At 37.6% G+C, this 7890-nt stretch overlaps 1 protein-coding gene across 1 annotated transcript in view; it reads left to right on the forward strand.

Moving 5' to 3' along the window:
* rnf152 (ring finger protein 152) overlaps positions 1-7890 on the forward strand; it is a 58509-nt gene that overhangs the window by 42221 nt on the left and 8398 nt on the right. Inside the window, exon 2 of the mRNA XM_079259913.1 lies at positions 2626-2714. The gene's annotated coding sequence lies outside the window, so the exon portion shown is untranslated. The remainder of the gene's footprint in view (positions 1-2625; positions 2715-7890) is intronic.

The raw sequence follows: 7890 nt of genomic DNA on the forward strand, positions 1-7890 counted from the left end.
ACTGGCGAGCTGTCTAGGGTGTACCCCGCCTTTCTCCCAAAGACTGCTGGGATAGGCTCCAGCTTCCCCGCGACCCTTTGTCGGAATAAGTGGTTAGGATAATGAATGAATGAATGAACGAATCTGACAGATTGAAACATCACAGATCTGACAAAAGAGAAACATCTAAAATGTATCCAGAGATGCGGCTGACGCTGTTTTTCAGATTTTCCCTCCATCCTGATTAATACAGTTTGGTTTTACAGAGAAGATGGAGGAATAGGAGTTTCTATAAGGTGATGGAAGGACACGAGCATACCATTGATGATGATCGTGAAACAGAAAATGTTCATATAAAAAAATCAAAGAATTCATTTTTTAACTTTATTTTATTTTTTGAAGTGTTTAGTTTGCGTACATATTTAACTGTAGAGAAGATACCAGTAAGTCAGTTACCTCTATGCAGTGTTATTCTTCTAAGCTTTGGGATACCTTTTTTTAACACTTGCTACCTTAAAAATAGTAATTTCACATCCAGTCATACAGTAATAATCATTGCATTTATTGTGTTTGATGGTTAGTCCAGAGTCTGAAATTAAGCTAGCTGCTCTGTGAGGCAATTTTTTGACTGACAGGAGGTGGACTGTTTACACAGTATGTATTACTGAGCCTACAGCTGTCACTGATAGAAGATATTCCTTGTCAAAGCAGCTGCTCCGGTAAATATCCAAGATCCTGTTCAAATGCGACTGCTGTTCAGTCATCACACTCACGATCCTGTTGAAGTCAGATGAAGTCCTTTAATGTTGCGGTAAACAATATAATGTCTCATGTGTCTAAATTGTCGTGTGGAGTGGCCCAAGGTTCTGTCCTGGGACCTGTTTTGTTTCTTTTGTACTTATTGCCTCTTGGCCGACTTATTTGTGGTTTTGAAAATGTATCTTATCACTTTTACGCTGATGATATTCAGTTGTACTGTTCCTTCAATGATTCAGAGTTTTATTTTTTTTATCTATGTTGTTAGAATGTGTGTCCTGCATTAAAAACTGGCTCTCCTCAAATTACCTTCAGATAAATTCTAACAAAACAGAAACTCTGATCATTGCCCCTGATAAAAAGATACCTATGATCAAAAACTATCTTGGTGCTCTGGGATCGTCTGTGAAAACCAGTCTCAGAAACCTTGGGGTTGTGTTTGATCAGGCCATGTCTTTGGAGAGTCACACCCGACAACTGACCAAAAACAGTTTCTATCATCTAAGAAACATCTCTAAAGTAAGGAGGTTGTTGTCAAAATCAGATCTTGAAATGATCATCCATGCTTTCATCTCGAGTCGCATTGATTACTGTAACTCTGTTTTCAATTACATAAATAAGACAACTCTAAATAAGCTTCAAATTGTGCAGAACTCTGCTGCCAGACTTTTGACAGGTGCAGGCAGAACAGCCCACATCACCCCTGTTTTGACACGTCTTCATTGGCTTCCTGTTAAATTTCGCATAGATTTTAAAATTTTAGTATTGACCTTTCAGGCGTTACATGGTCAGGCCCCTCAGTATATCACCGACTTACTATGTCCATACTCTTCTGGACGCTCTCTTCGGTCTTCTGGCCAGAACCTCCTGAAGGTTCCAAAAACTCGTTTTAAAACTCGTGGTGACCTGTCTTTCCAGTCTGTTGCTCCCAGACTCTGGAATGAGCTGCCTCTGTCCCTTCGTGTGCTTGACTCTGTGGACTCTTTTAAAATGCAGCTAAAGACTCTACTGTTTAGAAGAGCTTTTGGTTGATTCTTGGATTATTTTAATTCTTGCTGATTGTGTTATTGTACCCATTTTTATGTACAGCACTTTGTGATTTTTATCTGTGAAAAGCGCTTTATAAATAAACTTTACTTACTTACTTACTTACTACTTACGATAGCTTTGTATTGCCAGGCAACAGCATACACTCCATCAGCCCACAGGCTTGTTGTGGTACTTCAAACTCCTTGAGTTCCCCTCATGTCATTCAGTGTGATATCCCCATCTTTAATTGTCATTTTAAGTCTTGATTGCATTAAGTGGTAACTCGCGATTATGTAGGTTTTATGCGATTTCAACATAATCACAGTTAATAGGAAGAACGTCATTGGAAATAAACCCACAATTATTCCAATATGACTTATACCAGAGAGGAAATTAATGCCTGAAGGTTGAACCCACTGTTGAATTATGCAAGAACTGTCAAGTGCCTCTTTGTGAGGAGTTGGGAATATATTACAGGGTAAAATTAGACATCTAGAAACTTTGAAGTAGGTTAAGAGATTACATTTACAGGTAACTGGAAAACATGTTATTCACAATATTCTTTAAAAATCTGTAATTCTTCTTTTGCTTGCTGATAACATGGATGTGTATGGTCATTAGGGCTCTTTTCAGATTCAAGTTGCTGGTTTTCATGTACAACTGCATTGTTACCTTGTTACTGATAGATGGAAAATTAGAATCTGTGAAATGGATATTTTCTACCAAGACTTTTCTCTGCAGTGAATGTCATTTAAAGACATTTAAAAACTTTAGCATTAACATTAAGCACCATTTAACATTGCTTTCATGTTCACAGATTGTTCTTCAAGCTCATGTGTTATGTGTCTTCTCATTTCACAGAGATCCTTTTTTCTGTCAATGTGGTCCTAATTTATTCATGACTTGAGCATCACAACTGTTGAAGTCAGATGAAGTCCTTTCCAGCTTGGGTAAGTTGATTTATGGCTCACTAGTTTCAAAAGCGATAAAACAATTGATAGAACAACACAAATCTTGCTGTTTGGAAAGGTTCTACCCAAGATCATCCATCCATCCATCCAACCATCCATCCATCTATTATGTTTTGTGAATTGTTTTATGGTTTAATGCAGAGGAATCAGATATTGTGAAGCCTGGACTTTTGCTTGTAAAACTGGTTTTAAGTTCATTTTTACTTCCGCCAAGGAAGTTTGTCTGTCTGTTTAACTGTCTGTCAGCAACCTCACACCAAAACTACTGGGTTGATTTTTGTTTTTCTGTGACAGGATATTGGTCTGTAGTGATCTACTGAAATTTTCAAAAGATTCTTCACGATATGGGTAGAAATGAGCTGATTGGTGGAGGTCTGCACTCTGCGAGTGCTTCTTTTGTTGACTTACTTTTTCTGACCAGATATTTTTCATGTCTCAACATCTTACTAATTGACTTTGTTGTATTTAATAGTTAAATCTCATCTGTACAGTACGATGCAATCATTTTAAATGGAGACAGAAAAGGCGATAACAATGCTATGCTACTTGCTAACCTAGCTTAATCCACCACACAGCAACAATTACAAGCTACTAAAAGAATCTTAAGTAAGAATCGTCAGTTTTGATAATTAATTCTATATTCATCTATTTATACTACATTGTGTGCTTTAAACTAATTCAACTTGCATAAAATTAGTGAAACAGCCCACCAACTGTGACCATTATTCTTTTTTTTAATTCATTCTCTATGATTTTCAGTGTTGTTTAAACGGTTGTGCAGCGATTGATGCTAAAACTGCCTTTAAGTAAAACAATTGATGGAATAAAAATAACTGAAGTCTTCAGTGAAATAAAGTTGACAGAAAACATTAAAACACATCTATAGAAGCAGCTAATTAATATTATTCATCAAGGAAGGCTTGTCCATGCTTTCCTCAGGCTTCCTATCAATTTTCTTTGCCCCCAGTCAAATATGTAGGTGTGGTGAAGATAACTTTGAAAAGCAGACAGAATTTGTCTGGCTTTGTCCAAAATGATCATGCCAAACCACCGGCAAACACATAGAGGTGTCAGTAGTGACAAGGTGACATCAAACAGTTTGGAGGACAGCTCTGAAAATATGCCATCACTTTGTCACTTGGGCCATCTCTAGTTTTACCCCCTTAAAACTCCAGAGTAAAGCTTTGACATATTGGCAGCAAATGATGACTTCTGTCTTCTAGCAACATGCGAAAACTCCAGACAGTCCCTTATCCGCTCGCAGCACTGGCGTGAACGTATGAGGTACAAGTTAAACAGAAGCCTATACATTCATTCATTCAGGTTCTGAACCAACTTAATTCGAGTAAGGGTCGCGGGGGAGCTGGAGCCTATCCCAGCAGCCTTCAGGCAAGGGGCGGGGTTCACCCTGGACAGGTCGCCAATCCATCACAGGAAGCCTATACAATCTAAGCTAAATATCTGATTATTCATAATTATATCTGATTTCATTCACTTCTTTTTTTAACCCAGAATTTTTACTTGTTTAGTTTCTTACAAAACTGAAGCTGCATGTCTCTTTTTTTTTTAAAACCTTTTGCATTGTAGTGCTGCTGAAACACACACTCACACACTCCTGCTGTGTAGCTTGCTGATGTGAGATATGATTTCACACTGGGTGGAAGGATTAAAGGTCGTGAAGCACTCACTGCAGTGGCAAAAAATGTCCTCCTTGGTGCCAACACATTGGATATGACTCTTATTCACCTTTTTCTGTTCCTGTTCTGTCCCCTTTTTCTTTTCAAAAACACATACATGGATGAACAAGCACAGTCAGCAGTAAAATGCAGCCATCTTTGCTTTTTAAGTGCTATTTGGGCTCTTTAGGAAACAGTATGACTTGTTTACAAGGACACAGTTATTAAACCTAATAATCTGTTTAGCTGAAGCAGTCCTGCCACCAATGAGTTTCATTAGAAGTGTCAGTTTTGTTTGAAGTTTGGTCTGAGCGGCCGTGTTTGCCTTTATCTCAAACCTCCTGGATCTTTATTTGAATCTGAAGATGGAGATCGAGCCTCTGGCTACTGAATGCACAGCATTCACCTCTTTCATCTGCTTTTAAAATTGCAGTTTTTCAGTGCGGAAAACATTTCATCAAAGGGAAGAGAAGACGGCTTATATGTTTTCTGATTAGTTTTGGGAGTGTGCACCCCCTAAGAGTAGATGGAATCCACCATAAGCAGCATGTATGGCGATATGCTTTCGTACATGAACTTATCAGGCATAAACTTGACAGGTGAAGAGAATAAGATCGCTAATCTTGTTGAAAGAGTATGTTTTGCTAGATGTGGAAGTAACTTTGGTGCTACCAGATTCTCTTCCCCTTTCAAGAAATGCATATGCTTTCAGATCGCTGGAACTTTTTAAAAATAGTTTCTGATAGAGGCTCGATAAAGCTCTATTTTGTGTCTACACAGCAGCAGATGATATTGTAATTCATAAAACATTCTTTTTCAATGTTTTTTTTTTTTTTTTTGGCCGGAAGGGAACAGTGTATTCAATATTTATACAATTAGATGTACAGATGAAGTAACTGTACCATGCAATCATGTGCTCCTACAGTGAGATTTAATAAAAGAGAAAGAAACAATCATTCCCTTTAAGGACTTTACCATTACCACTTGTACCATGCACATCTTCTAATCTTACTTTTTTAAAATCTTTTTTGTATCCTTTTTGTCTATTTTTTTTAAGTAAAACTCGAGGAATGTCTAAAATTGCCATTTAAACGCAGTAAAAATAAATATATGCATGCATTTATTTATTTTATCTAAACTGACATGAACCTTTGCTCGCAAAACATAAAAAAAGAGTAAGTATAGTCTGTTTTTGTGTAAAGTAATGCATCCTCTGGATGCATTTGTCCTCACGACATCTGGAAAGGTCTCTTTTCCAAAATTGTATTTGGGGAATGAAACCAAACATCTGGAGAGATGTACTGGATTGGCATCCTCCCTGCAGTGCAGGGGTTGGTGTGTTATGTGGTCATGCTTGACCGGATGTGTAGTTGTGATGGTGGTGGTGATAGAAGAAAGGGAGGGGTTGGGGTCCATTCAGCAACCCTGCCAATTCTTACGCTTTCTGGCTCCTCAAGCTGGAAATTGCCATAATGTGTCCTGCAGTGGTCGACTGCACAGGCCTCCATCAGATGCTCCATCTGCTGCACTGACACACAAACAAGATTTGTCGCATGTTATGGTGGTGCACAAAGAAATACCTCTATAGGCACTAATATACAAAGCACTGAGCCTTATCAACTAGGATACACAAAGTACTCCCATGGTAAAGACAATGCCCAAAAAGTTGGGATGCTCTGTAAAAATGTAAATAAAAACAGAATATAATCATTTTAACTCCCATAAACCCAAAATTTATTCTCAGTACAACATAAAAAAAACATGTCAAATGTTACAACGGGAACATTTTAACATTCATTTGAAAACATTAGCCAGTCTTGAACTGAATAGGGGACATAAAAAGCTGGAAAGTAATTGGCACAAATCATAAACCACTGAAGGATTATTTGTCTGAGATTGGAATTTCAGGTATATTTTAAGCGACTCCATTGAATGAATTGGTTTTCATCTGGACATATGAAATCACAGCATTTAGGTCATTTATAAAAAATTGGTCTGCAATGAAGTTTGTAAACGTGACATGACTTCACAGCTAAGCGTAGCTGTCACATTATGTGTAAGGGATGTAGTCATTATCACATGTGAATTATTCACACTGCAAAGGGTAGTTTACCTGTTACAGCTAAAAATATGTGAATATGTGATTCAGCAGAGCTGATTTTAAGGTTGCTGAGATTTACATAATTTTTATTAAGCGTCTATGCAAATTACAAAAATAAAACTGAAAAGTCAAAACAGAGTAATCATTATTAGTCCGCTTCCATCCATCCATCCATCCGCCTCTTTTTTGTTCATTGATCGATGAGTTCATTAATTTACTTTTTTTCTGGGAAACAGTATTTTCTGCTTGGTTTTAGCCATTTCCTGCCTGAAATTGATTGTTTTAGTGTTATTTTCTTTTCAGTTTGTGTTTCATAGCAGAGCTTCTGTATATTGTGATTTATATTAGATTATTTTGTTCCTTTTTTCCCCAGATTGTGGGTTTCAGTAACAAATTTTGGTATATTTGGATAATTTCTCTTTGTTTTAATTCATTTGTTGCCACTTATTATGATGGAGGTTTCTTGATATGTGGCCTGTGATGCTCTTCAGTTTCAAAAGACCACTCTTTATCTCTAATTAGTACTCTAAAGAAACAAGATTTTGCCATTGCATATGTCCTTTCAGGGCTAAAGATGTAAAACTGGTCCTCACAGAGGTAGACAGTCTTAATTAAGAAGAACATACACATATATAAGTATTGTAGAGTGCTACGTTTCTCAAGGACAGCATGTTCTTCATCCTTCTTGCCAGTGCAGTTAACATGAAATGCATCTGAAAAATGGGCTGCAGTTTGAGTTAATTGATGAGTTCTGGATTAACAGGCCCATTTTAAAATGCAGGAGCTGTAGATTGCCCTCTAACCTCAGCAGCTCCTGCATGACTGCTTTAGCTGCTAAATGTACTCTGGAGGAGTGTTGACTCCAGTCCAAAGTTTTGATGTGTGGGCGAGGACTTTGACTTACAAGCTTTATGCAAATGCTGCCTCAGCATGATACCCACAGAAACGAAGCACAATGGAGGAGAGCATGACTGATTATATCATGCTTAAGTTGCTGCAAAAACCCCATGACTCAACTCCATCAAGGGAAAAGTCAGTTAAAGTTTAAAAAAGGAGGACATTGACATTAATCTTGTATCAAAATCCACCTGCCCAGCAGCCGTATAGCAGCAGGAAACACTCATGTGTTGTACATGTGCATTTAAATGCTTCATGAAAAAAGATGCTAAACCACACAAAAAGCCTCTACAGCTGCAGCCTTTTAATATACTATTTTAAATAAATGTCAGTTTTCTTCTCTGTTCAGGTGAAAACATCTGAGGCTTATAGGACAGTAGAGGTGAAAAGGGAAATAAGCTTACCCAATGAGCCAGATCCTTTTCCATCACTAAGTGTTTCAGACTGTAAATCTGGATCAAGTGAATGAGTTGGTTGATGC

This window comes from Telmatherina bonti (genome assembly GCF_933228915.1).
Source record: "Telmatherina bonti genome assembly, chromosome: 20".
Classification (NCBI taxonomy): domain Eukaryota; kingdom Metazoa; phylum Chordata; class Actinopteri; order Atheriniformes; family Telmatherinidae; genus Telmatherina; species Telmatherina bonti.